The sequence below is a fragment of the Leuciscus leuciscus genome (genome assembly GCF_965113295.1).
Source record: "Leuciscus leuciscus genome assembly, chromosome: 7".
Lineage (NCBI taxonomy): Eukaryota > Metazoa > Chordata > Actinopteri > Cypriniformes > Leuciscidae > Leuciscus > Leuciscus leuciscus.
The window spans coordinates 2,654,328-2,668,155 of NC_138731.1; the positions used below are offsets into that span (position 1 = coordinate 2,654,328).

At 37.9% G+C, this 13,828-nt stretch overlaps 1 long non-coding RNA gene across 1 annotated transcript; it reads left to right on the forward strand.

Moving 5' to 3' along the window:
* Positions 1-2,529: 2,529 nt before the first annotated feature.
* LOC309503511 lies at positions 2,530-13,330 on the forward strand. Its single transcript, XR_014207676.1, has 3 exons — positions 2,530-2,583; positions 3,988-4,120; positions 7,275-13,330. It is a non-coding gene; the product is annotated as an uncharacterized lncRNA (long non-coding RNA).
* The last annotated feature ends 498 nt before the right edge of the window (positions 13,331-13,828 follow it).

Genomic DNA, 13,828 nt, shown 5'->3' on the forward strand with positions numbered 1-13,828 from the left:
GTATTCTGTTTGCACATATCTTTATGACACATTTTTTATGATCAGCGCAGTCTTATAGTAATTGCGTCATTAGTTTACCTCACAGTGTCACTCAATGTATTTTGATGAGAAATGTGACATATATGTAAAGATGTGTATAATTTAATTAACTGATGTTATACAGTGTTGCAACCTTTTGTATTTTCTCATTTCTTTATAAACCACACACACACATAAACACTCCTCAAACAGCATCCCAAGCTTGTAATTATATCAACTGGATTCAAGTTCTTTTTTTGGTAAATCTGGAGTATTGCGCCTCTTTTTGATGTAAAAGCATGAGTAAAATAAAGTGGGTTGAATCCAAGTAGCTCTAAAAGATTTTAGAAGTGATCTGGCATCCATGATTGATAACCCTATATTTATTTAATTATTGTAGACTTTATTATTAAGCGTAGCAAACTTTTTTTCTGAAATATCCACAACATATAAGAGCGCACAATTTATCTGTCGTGAAAGTTGCGTTCGTAACTATAGCAACAGAATCCTGGAGCATTAGATTCAGAATCAAACAATCTTTGTAAAAAAAAACTTTATTATGTTATGATCACGAGAAAACGTTTATGTCAAGATTGCGAGAAAATTAAGTCGTGATTAAGAGAAAACAGGAAAGAAAAAAATGATCTATGGCTTCCATACTAATATACTTCCAGTATACATAATTTGTTCATTTTCCTGGTTGTTACATCCAGGGATGGGCAGTATTTCAGATACATGTATTTAAAATACGTATTTGAAATACAAAATACTATTTTGTATTTTGTATTTTAAAGCCTTTGGAAAAAATCTAATGTAATTTGTATTTAAATACATTTAAAATGAGTATTTTTGTATTTTCAAAATACATAAAATACTTTTTGCCAGTCAACCTCTTTATCAGAGTACTGATTTTGTGCATCAACTAGTTCAGACATTCACTAGCTCAGCATTGGGTCAGTGATTTTTTATATATATATATATATATATATATATATATATATATATATATATATATATATATATATATATGTGTGGCGTTAGCCAATCAGTCTTGACCGGTTGTTGATTTTGATCAACTAGCTTGTCAAGTGTGTTTAAAGCATCACTGCATGTTAGGGCTGGGTGATATGACACTATCATAGTGATGATATAAACTGTGAATTGATGGAACTTTTCCTAAATCGTTTACATAGATGGGCCTATGTGTGGGGTAAGCAAATTTATCCGTGCAGCTTTTAGTGGGCAGGAATTACTGGAACGTTGGAGTGGAAAAGAAACACTGATAAATGAATGATACACCACAAACATCTTCAGCTTTTAGTTTTATTGTACATAAAAAAAATAATAATAAAAAAGGGGTAAATAGTGTCCAATGAATCTAAATTAATTCTAATTTTACATTTTAGATACACTTTCTAATTTTAATAAACTTATAGAAACAATAAAATAAATATAAAATTACTTAAAAAGCATTGGACTACCTGCAAAAAATCAACAACAAAAAAATCAAAAGAGTTTGAAATTCAGTTTATGCTGTTGAATCAAAACTGATATTGAGAATTGTGAAACCATGATATTGTTACTGTTAAGTAAAATTGTGTGAGATTTTGGTCATAACACCCATCCATATTCTTTGCTAGATAGCAGAAAAGGTTCCCACAGTTTTACATACATTATGAATTTTTTAATAGTGTTCACCACAAGTAATAGACTACATTGTAACCAGAAATAAGTATATAAATGGCTGCTATTTTGCATAAGTTTATTTGTAATTGCCAGAAAGAAAAAAAAGACAGAAAGAAAGAAAGAAAGACAGAGAGGGCAGAGATGAGGTTAGGAATGATAAGTCAGTAGGCCTGTGTAGTTTCTTCATTCACTGTGACCTATCCCTGCACTGGATGGCCAATACCACATGTATTTTGTGTATTTTCAAAATACAAAATACTGTATTTAAATACAACTTTTCACACAGTATTTTGTATTTGTATTTTGTCCATGTATTTATGCCCATCTCTGGTTACATCTCTAATCCCCAAACTTTACATATCGTTCCCTTATTCCTACACATACATTGTTTATAGGTACATTATCATTACTGAAATGCACACTGTAAATTTGTTTTACTTATTGAGTACTTTGTGGGCTGTGATCTAAAGCATTACCATTTTGTTTCATAAAAATCCCTATAGTGATTAAACAAGTTGTTTAAAAACTGAGGTTGATTTTCTAAATGTTATGATGTTAAAAGGGATACCAGGAGTTTGGGAAACACTGCTCTACATCAGTTAGTGTGGACTGATATGACCATACCAAATAAATGAATAAACTTACATTAAACGATCAGTCATTAGTCTATCTCTGTTTTACATTGTTAGCATCATTGGACAGCAAGTATTTAAAAATGAATTTCACTCATATTTCACGTCGTGTACATGTTTTTGTATATAGTCTAAATTATATGCACTTCAGTGATTTTAGCCTGTGACCAGGACTTTTATTTTGGTGTGGTGCTGTGACGTCATAAGTCTGCGCCGCGCTACACTGTTGTGAATCTGCTGAAGAAAGGTTTGTGTTTTAAAACCTTTAAAGTTTTCAAATAGATATAGTGCGTTCAGATAGTTGTATTGGTTTCAGGAGCTGTGTGAATTGATTATTTAATGTGATAATATAGTGCGTCATCTAGCTTTAGTGAGCGTTATTTCTTTGAGTAAGTAGTATTTTTTTTTAACAGTTTTTTAACTCTAAACACACACGTAACGTTAACAGGAAAGGTGCGTCTCATTGCGCGCTCTTTATCGTGAAACGGTTTAAACACGAATTCAGTCTCTGGTAAAAGTTGTGATGGAGTCAATTGAACCAAATAATGTCAACATGTGTTTCGCAGCTCTTGAAAAGAGTTCATGATCCTGCAATACCAGAGGCTGCTGTTTCAGGACTGCATTTCTAGGACACTATTTTATTTTTTTTCTATTCTAGTTTTTAGTTTAGTGTTATTCTTTTTCAGTAGCAATTTACTGTTTTAATTGTTTAAATTTAATTGATATTTTCTCCTAACCCTAAACATAACCGTTGGTAACCCTCTTGATATATTTAACCTTATTTGTTTCAATATATGAGCACATACTCAGTTTTGATGGAAAGAAAGGCCTTATTTAACACAATAGGGCTGGGCGATTTGACGATATTATTGTATATCGATGATGTATTGCAATTATTGCAGTGTCGATTATAACAGTCAGTTACCAGACGATCATAAACAACATCGGGGAAAAAATATGCTATCACATGAATAAAATATTTTCTATAGGCTAGTAGTATAGGGTTAGGAATAGAATAGGGTTTTTCCCCTAATGTGTTTACAGTGTGTGTCAGCAGTGGCATCTCCGGGTAGAAGATTTCATTGGATATCACAATATTTGTTTTAAGGCAATTATGGATAAAATGTTTTTTGCACATCACCCAGCCCTAGTAGGCCTAGGCTAAGTAAGCTAGTCTATGAATGATATTTGTGTTTCATTACACGCTGCGCTTCTCATCTTGTGTACGACTGACTTAAATTGCAGTAAAATTACTGTTTTCATTACAATGTGTTTGATTGTTAATAATTTAAATATGAAAACACACCAGTTTACAACATAACCAAGCGTCTGCACAACTGGATAACGACACTGGAAGCCTTGCACATTCATTTCACATTTATGAAAAATAAAGCTCAAAGTATACTTTGGTGTTACGTGTGCGCGAGGGTCCGCGTTCAGTGAGTGACACACATTTGTTCAACACCAGGATAGTACGTACTGTAGAACATTTTTGTTTTTGAAATTTTTTTTCGCTCATAACTTTTGGAGAAAAATAACTGGACAAAGATTAATATTTTCTAGAGTGTATATATTCACGCACGCTATCAAATGGAGTTTGTTTCTCTTAATTATTCTCATCCTAAACATGACAATTTGTCCAAACACACAGGAAAACTCCTGGAGAAACATCTGAGATCCACGTGTCACTATTATAAAGATGGCGTTTATTAAAGAGGAGAGTGAAGACATAAAGATTGAAGAAGTGTTCAGCGTGAAACATGAAGATACTGAGGAACAAACAGGTTAGTTTCACTCGGTCCTTATTAAAATGTCGGCCTCTTCAGAAATTATATTAGGCCTATATCAATCAGACAAATACTAATGGTGCGTTCAAGTCATCTCGTAAAGATTGTACGTACGAGTTGAACGCACATGAACGCCGCCACAATGTCGTAAATACGAGTGGGGCGCTCGGGATTTTCTTTAAGCCCCGATCTTTACGAGTTGTGGTCGTGTCAGTGAGAAACATGGCGAAAACCACAATACTTAAATGTATTTAGCTGTGATACTGTCAGGCTTTTCTATGTACAGCGCAGTAAGCTGATTGCCTGCACAGAATATGATGCCATTATAATATAACAATGTAATATGTAACATAGTTTGCAGTGGCTTCGTAAATGAATTAAAAACATAAAGAAACAAAGCACACCTTATACACATTTCTTTGTTCTTCATTTTCTAGAACTAGTGTTAAGAACCTTGCTGTATCGTTGTGTAATTAATTAAGAGAAAGTACACCGCCATCTTACTCTTGACTTAACAAATGACTTGAACGCACATGTCGTCGTAAACACGACTTCCGACCTCGTACGTACGAACTTTCCAGGAGGACTTGAACGCACCATAATCCTGCTTCAAGAGCATCTGATAAAAGAAAATCTTTTTAAAAAAGAAATGCAATAAATGCTGGGGTTTTTTTTTTTTTTTTTGCTACCAATATTCAGAACCTCATGAAATTCACAGGGTCAAAAACTTAGTATTCAGTCAAAATTACGAGCAGTAATAAATATTCATTGAATGAAAGCAATAAATAAGTCAAATGTCGACAACACAAACCAAACTCTTAAAAACTTTTAAAAACTTTGCAGACCTTTTACATTCACAAACAGCTATATTACACACTACAAGAAAAGTGGTGTAAGAACTAAATCAAGAATAAAAAAGAACAAAGGTAAGGACAAGAACATTTCACAGACACACAGGACTACAAAAAGTACACGTGTGAAAACAGCGTCGTGCCTCCTCGTAGACTAGTGCTCCGGTTTTTAACCTTAGCCGATAGTCGCAAATGAAAAAAGAAAAAACGATTGGGTTTGCATGTCTAAATAACTTGTTTGGTAGTCTGCATTTCCACATTTCCTAGCCAGAAAGTAAAGGAGGAAAACTCTCAGGAAGCCTTTCTAGTTGGATTGTTTACTTGTTTTTTTCCAACCACTCTTGTTCTTGTCCCCTTTCCCCTTTTCTGGGACTTTAAGCTGTTTGTTTCATAGCAGTCCCTTACAACATCTACTCTGTTGACCTTTTCAAGTTTTTCTTTAATATAAGGTATGAAGATCTTGCTGGACAAGTCATTAAGGTTAGCTACGCCTGGTTTCAGCATGTTGATGACTGCTGACCCAACTAGTATTTAGACCTCACTGTCTGGTGAGGCACTGTATAGGGCACTGCTTTTGCTTATACTGTTTTCTAGGCAGATCAGCCTTGTATCCCAAGTGTAGTCCACCATGAAGTGCGGGTGATGGAGGGTAGGCCTGATTTTCGTTTTTGAAGAAGTTTTCTAGGTTCCCATCATGGGTCTGACAGACAATATAGAGTCTGGAAAAGTCATTTTTCAGCGAGTTTTGTCTTGGACTGTCTGTCCTTTTATCTGTTTTAAAAAGAGGGCGCTTGTTCCTCTTCAAAGGGCGGTGATGCGTTTGTTCCCTGCATCCTCACTGCAACAAAGAGTTTGTACTGATCTTGGTCCATCCTCTCTGCAACCCGAACAGCATCCACAACAGCTTGGTCTGTTAATTCTCTTGAGTTTAGTTTCAGAAGGTTGTTGCTGTCCTATGCGAAGGGGTTTCCCATTCCTCAATCACATCAACCAGAGACACCCTTACTGCTGAACTCCATGGCATTCTCAAACTCATCACTTATGCTGGGTACACACTACAAGATATTCGGGGTGATTTTGTACCAATTTCTCCCCTTCCGACATGCCAATGTCCCGATTATCTTGATGGTTCTTCAGATTATTTAACAGATTTTCCTGTAGTGTGAGGTGTGTTCAGAGTGACCGAATCTGCTCGGAAGAACGTTGGAACCGCCCTGTGATCGAATCAGAAATCCTGTTGTGTGGGGGGAACCCCGAGGACAAACGAGCGCACGCTCTTGAGATTATCACGTGAAACAAAACAATACCCAATCAGAAAGTGAGCTGGGGGAATTCTCACCTCATGTTCACACCATCTCCACAATTTCATCTAACATTTTTATTTTATTTTCTGTAAGAGTAGGGACACACCCAACCCACGCCAAAGAACGAGCGCTGATGAAAACCGACTGTGTTGACTAGAGCCAATGGTGCAAAACACACTGGAAAAACTAAGTCGACCGACACTCAAAAACTGCCGGACTGCCGACGCTGGCTTGGTGTGTCCCTGGCTTAAAAAGTAGTCCATACACAATAAGAACCATTTCTTTTTGCCGTACGTTTGTTTACTTTAAAGTCACGTTTGATGCAAGATATTTTACGAGATTTTCCTGTGTTCACAGATGGGACTCTGTCTGTGAATGGAATCTGTTAGTGTGCTGTGTGCTTTCCTGGTCACATCGCGGCACTCCACACAGTAGAGGAACAAGATTTATCCATTTATAATTTTTTATCATCACATTTTGAAAATATTATAAGATTTTAAAAATCTTTTAGTGTGGCCCCAGCTTCAGATGATATCATTGTAATCCTTGACCATTCAAAACATAGGGGTAGACATCACATTTTCCATGTTTGGTTCAGGAGATATAATACAAAATACAAAATTCAGTTATGGGTGAAAGCAAAATGGCGGCCATGGTCGCCACGAGGCGTTTTTGCAATGGCTCCATTTCTGAAAATGGTCAGGGCCCCAAACTGTATATGTGTACCAATTTTCATGCTTTTATTAACAAGTTAACATCATTTTCACATATCACCTGGACTATTTGGTTTAGTTGCATGTAATTATGCATAATTTATAGTTATTACTTAAACTATAGTTATATAACTATAATATTGTTATTACTACATGTAACATATGTAACAATGACACTGTAAAATGAAGTGTTACCACAGGGCCTTTGTTGGGTTTGATGTTTTGCTGTGTGCCATTAAACTAGGGTTAACTTGTATTTGTATTTGTTTTTGTTTTGCTTTAGACCTAATGCAGCTGAAAGAGGAGAGTCAAGAACTGATGGGATTTGAAGTGAAAAATCAGTATGAGAAAGATCATGATTTCAAAACTGGAGAAAAAACTTTTAGTTGCTCAATGACAAAAGAGGTTTCCTCACAAAAAAGAGCTGTGAAGACAGAAAGTATAATTGATCTCATCTGCCAACAGTGTGGAAAAAGTTTCACCCGAAAATCAAGCCTTAATGTTCACATGAGAATTCACACTGGAGAGAAGCCGTTTACCTGCCAACAGTGTGGGAATATTTTTAGTCATAAATCAAGCCTTAATGCCCACATGAGACTTCACACTGGAGAAAACCCATTCACCTGCCAACACTGTGGAAAGATTTTCAGTCAAAAACGAAACCTTAAAATCCACATGAGAATTCACACTGGAGAGAAGCCGTTCACGTGCCAAAACTGTGGAAAAAGTTTCACTCAAAAATCAGGCCTTAATGTCCACATGAGAATTCACACTGGAGAGGCCCCATTCACCTGCCAACAGTGTGGGAACAGTTTCAGTCATAAATCAAGCCTTAATGTCCACATAAGAGTTCACACTGGAGAGAGTCCTTTCACCTGCCAACATTGTGGAAATATTTTCACTCAAAAATCAAACCTTTATATCCACATAAGAGATCACACAGGAGACCTGCAATCTGTGTGGGAACAGCTCCTCACTAAAAGGAAATCTACAGATTCACATGAGAATTCACACCAGAGAGAAGCTGTTCACATTTGATCAGTGTGGAAGGAGTTTCAGAGGTATAGTAACTCTTAAAACCTATATGAGGACTCACTCAAGAGAGAACGGTTTATATGTCATTGGTGTGGAAGGAGCTTCATAGACAATAGACAGTAACACCTTAAAAATAATGTAAAAACACACACCGGAGAGAAGCCTCGCATGTGCCTTCACTGTGGAGTGACTCACCCAAGAAGTCTTGAGAATTCATCCTGGAGAGAAGCCTTTCATCTGCCCTCATTGTGGAAAGTGTTTCACAATTAAAGGTAACCTTAAGATTCACATAAGAAGTCACACTGGAGAGAAGCCTTTCATGTATCTTCAATGAGTCACAAGTTTCACATATCAAAGAGACTTGAAACATCATTTGCAAACTCATTCTGGAAAAAAAACTTAAATGTTTTGTAAGGGTAAAAGTAAATGTCACCTCTACATTTACTCAGGGGGAAAATGATTAAATCTTGTCAAAATGATTTTGCCATCATCCTTGCAGTTACACTTGGCTGGGCAATTTTAATGCCACTAGCAAATCTTAAATTTGAAAATGTATTTGAAATTAATATTGCTTTTATTTATTTGATTGTTCAATACATCAGAATCAAAATGTTATATAAAAAACTTCTGTCTTGCTGTGAAATGCTACTATATAAAAGGAGAAATAAATAAAATAACGTTGACTGAATAAAATAATGAACATTGCACTGAATCATTTGATTCCTCTTCAGTGAGAGAATGCACAAGTAAACATTGTTTCAGTCGTGACTTGAAAATGCCTACGTTTAGAGTGGGTGACGACATCAGGTATTTATGTCACATCATGCATGTTTTAGTACGCCTGATCTGGTGAAGTAGGGCATGTCTGTGAAACGCATGTGCCGTACTTGCGTACTCTATTAAGAGTGAAGTGAGAATGATGACAGTGCCGAGCCTCTTCTGTGTGGCTTGTAATGTCTTAGTCCTGTATCAAATGTAGTTTTTTATCACATTTAGTCAAACTTGTCCTGATTTTATTTAATCAAGTGGAATCTGGTCATTTTAGTTTAGTTGTAATCAATGAAAACTTGAAGTTGCTCTGAGATTGTGAGTCTTTGTGAACCCGAATGGCCCACTATAATCCACAAGGGGACGTGAAACAATTGGGAAGTGAGAAAAATGATGGCTCAACCACAACAGCATGTTTGTATAATGGTGGTATTTACAGTGCAAAAAGGTAAATACTTACAGAATTCATTCAAAATATATACAAGTGCACAAAACAGTCCAAAAGTACAAAGAAACAACAAACAGGCAAAATAAAATGGGCAAACAGAGAGCATCCACAAGATACGCTTTAACAGTCACTTGTAAAAATGTATCATGCACCACAGTAGCTCGCTCGCAGACTTGTCAAAAGATGACTTCGTAACCGGATGCCACCTTCTCCAGCCGGAAGACCAACTCAATACAAATAAACATAAATGTATGAAGTGTCCGGAATGTAAACTGTATGAGAGTGTGTTGATGGAATGATGTCCATGTACGACCGGGATCACGTGTGCATCTGCTTCTCCTGACCGTGGAGATAGCAGAGGGAAAATGATTATGTGCATGAAGTGTATGTATGATTCCAGTACTGCCGTGCTCATTGGGGGCGACTACTTCATCACATCACCTTCCCCCTCTCCTAGCCGCATAGTGTTGGCAACCCTCGACAGGTAGTCAGCCACAATATTTAATTTCTTAGGCCTGTGCCGAATCTTGGAGTAGGTCTGTAGGGACAAGTACCACTTAGTCAGCCTGGAATTGTTATCGTCCATATTCTAAGTTTAGGTCAGCACCCAATGTTCGGTCTCCAAATCAAACTCTCGGCCCAAGAGGTAATATCGGAGGGCTTCCAAGGACCACTTGATTGCCAGACATTCTATTTCAATGGTGTCACACTTGGTTTATCTGGGCAATACCTTCCCTACTGAGGTAGATGACTGTTTCCTCTTCTCCTTCTTCTCCCTGGTCCAGTACTGCCCCTATTCCTTTATCTGAGGCATCGACTTGCACCAGGAATCGTTTGGAGAATCCTGGACTCTGGAGCACATCTGGACTGGACCACATCTTTTCTTTTAGCAAAGTCTTCTCACAGTCTTCGGTCCACGTAACTGGATTATTTTCTGTCTTGGCCATTAAACTGGTTATTGGTGTAGCTATGGTGGTGGAGTTTGGTACATCGATACAAGTCCGATAGATCATCGGTGCCAGCCTGCAAGACCGCTGGAAAACCAAACTCTTTCTTGGTCCTTAGTTGTGAACTTCATCTAATTACCTCTAATTTTTCTACTTGAGACCTCAATTCACCATTGCCCAGGCGATACCCCAGATAGCTGGTTTCCTGTTGAACCAACTCGCACTTCACCACGTTCAAAGACAGACCCGCTGCATGGATCGTCTCCAGGATTAGAGATTGTCTGCCAAGTTTTGCTGTAAACAACATCATCAAGATATGCAGCAGACCACTCTTCACATCCCTATAGAACAGTGTCCTTTAAATTTGTATAGTCCTAATGGAGTCCTAAAGGCCGTGTAGGACCTGGCAGGATCAAGGGCCACCTGCAAGTACCCCTTGTACATGTCCAGTGTGGTGATAATTGGGTGTTGTGGATGTTGCGTCATGGATTCGGCTTTGTTTTTAGATGAACAGGTCATTAGTGTTGTCAAGGCTGGTTTTTAACAACTAAGAACTGTTTCTAAGCTGAAACCAATTATCTCCTTTAAAGACCATTAATGCATTTGTATCATCACGCATTGATTATTGTAATTCTTTATATATAGGTATCTCACAGGGTCAATTATCTTGTCTACAATTAGTGCAAGATGCTGCGGACAGACTTTTGACTCGTACAAAGAAGAGAGAGAGAATTACCCCAGTTCTGGTTTATTTACACTGGCTGACTGTAAAATTCAGAATTGAGTTTTAAGGTTTTGTTGATGGTTTTTAAAGTGTTGCATGGTATTGCCCCAAAATATATTGTTGACCTTTTGATGCCTTAACAAAACAATAAATATGAGATCTTCTAGTCAGATGATTGTTCATGTTCCTAAAGCTATATTAAAACCAAAGGGTGATAGGGCTTTCTTCTGAGGTAGCTCCATGCTTATAGATCCCTCTTCCAATGCACATTAAATCTTCCCTGTCTGTGGATGCTTTTAAGTCTAGTTTGAAGTCGTATCTTTTTTTAGTATAGGTTTTAGAACTGATTGAGTGAACAGGATTTAAGTTTGTTTGTGTGTCTATGTAATTGCTTTTGTTGTATTATCTATGCTGGTTAGCACTTTGGTCAATGGCAGTTGTTTTAAATGTGCTATAGAAATTAAATTTGTATTGTATAAAGCAAGCCTGTCCTATCCTTTTCAGTAGTTCATCAATCCAAGTCAGAGGGTAGGCATAAAATCTGGACTGAGCATTTAGCTTGCAGAAATCAATGCAGAACCTTAGTGATCCATCCTTCTTCGGGACAATTTCTACGGGGCTGCTCCATTCGCTCATTGAGGCTTCGATCACATTGATCAATCCCAGCCACTTCATCTCTTTGATCTCCTCTTTCAAAGGTTCAGGCAATCTTTCTGATACTTTACAGGGTCGCTGTCTCACAAGATTGGTATAGGTTAGATGGATGGTGTGCTGTATCAACATGGTCAACCCAGGCTTCTTGACTGAATAAGGTAGGAAACTGATCCAGGAAGTCTTGTAATTCAGTCATCTGTGGCTCCGCTAGGTGACCTAGGGACACCACTGAAGACTGCCTCTGGGGTTCCTCTTCTGCTGGTCCATTATCTTCTTCCTCTACCTTCCTGATCAACAGTGTAGTCACTGTAGTTTAATTGCTTGGCTCTTTCCAGTTTCAACTAGTTGATGTGATATATCTGAAACACTTTCCTTTCTCTGGGTGGAAGACTTCATAAGTCACTGTCCCCATCTTCCTGGTTATGGTGTATGGACCATGCCACTTGGCCAGTAACTTGTTTGCAAAGGTAGGGAGCAACAGCAACACCTTCTGCTGAAGTCCCGCACGCTGGTTATACCATCTCTTCTGTTCTTGTTGTGCCTGTTGCAAGTTCTCCCTTGCTAATCCCAATAGCTCTCAAGCTGGTCTAGCATCTCCAGTGCGATCCCACTTCCTTCCTCAGTAAGGCCACCACAGGTCTCCAATTCCTTCTGGATCAGGTCCAATGGTCCCTGTATATGCCAGTTATACAGTAACTCAAAGGGTGAGAAACCAGTTGAGGCTTGTGGAACTTCTAGGTAGGCGAAGAGAAGAAAGGGCAACCACTTGTCCCAGTCACGTCATGTGTCCTCTACAAATTTCTGCAACATCGTTTTCATGGTCTGGTTAAATCGGTCCACCAAGCCATCAGTCTGTGGGTGGTGGGGACTGGTTCTCCTGCTAGCTATGTTGCTTTCATGTCGGTTCAGGAAGTGTGGTCGCGGCTCATGGCAAGGCATATGCGGAGGCAAGACAGGCCTGTGGGGCCCTGCACACCATGAATTCCTCTTGGCACTGTTAAGTCAAGTCAAGTCATCATGATTTTTATAGCGCTTTTAACAATGTAGATTAGTCCTTACCTACAAACCAACCCTCAACAAACTACTTGTCTGGCCTTAAAATGTATAATACAGAAATGTTATCGCTTCGTCGTAGCCCCACGAAACCGGAATTATCCCGACAACGCTTTATCTGTAGAGAGGTAAAGGGTACACACCACCTTCTGTTGCCAGAAGATGGGGTGTACCAGCATGCTGCATTTTAATTGAGTAATTGTATCAGCAACATGTATCAGCAACTGCCTATAGTCTGACAGGTTATTTCCAAACAATGCATGAGTCCCTGTGCAAGCTAGAGGGCTGGCAGGGAACCTACTGGGACGATCCTGGATAGGTTTATGTTAAATAGTAAAAGACAATTGGGTCACATTTTAGCCAAATGTTTAATAAAATCTATGTTGAAAATTTTTTTTTTATTATTTCTATTGCTACTTTTTGTAATGTTTATTCAATGCTTTTCTCATCTAACACAAGAGACTTCAATGATCTTTTAGGGGGTAATTTCTCAACCAAAATTGATGTGAGATTAATTTGAGGTTAATTCAATAAATCTGCACATCATGTAATTCATTTGATTAAACATTTTAAAACTTCTTTCAGTAGCTTGGTGCATATAGGATGTAGTATAAAGCTGGTTTTGATGCTTTAATGCTTTTATGTTGGGTTTGATGTGTGTTGCTTTGTGCCTTTAAAATAGGGTTAAAGTTGTATTTGTTTTTGCTTTTCTTTAGACCGGATGCAGCTGAAAGAGGAGAGTGAAGAACTGATGGAAATGGAAGAGAAAAATCAACATAAGAAAGATCATGATTACAAAACTGGAGAAAAATCTTTTAGTTGCCCAATGACAAAAAAGGTTTCCGTACGAAAAAGAGCTCTGGAGAAAACTAGAAGTGATTTCACCTGCCAACAGTGTGGGGAAAAAATCACTCATAAAGGAAACTTTAATGTCCACATGAAAGTTCACACTCAGGAAAAGCCTTGCGCCTGCGATCTGTGTAGGAAAAGCTTCTCACGAAAAGAAAATCTTAAAACTCACATGAGAATTCACACCAGAGAGAAGCCGTTCTCATGCCCTCAGTGTGGAAAGAGTTTTTCACATAAAGGACACTTGAAGATCCACATGAAAATTCACACTGGGGAGAAGCCGTTCACATGTGATCTGTGTGGGAAAAGATTCTCACGAAAAGGACACTTAAATCAACACATGAGAATTCACACCGGAG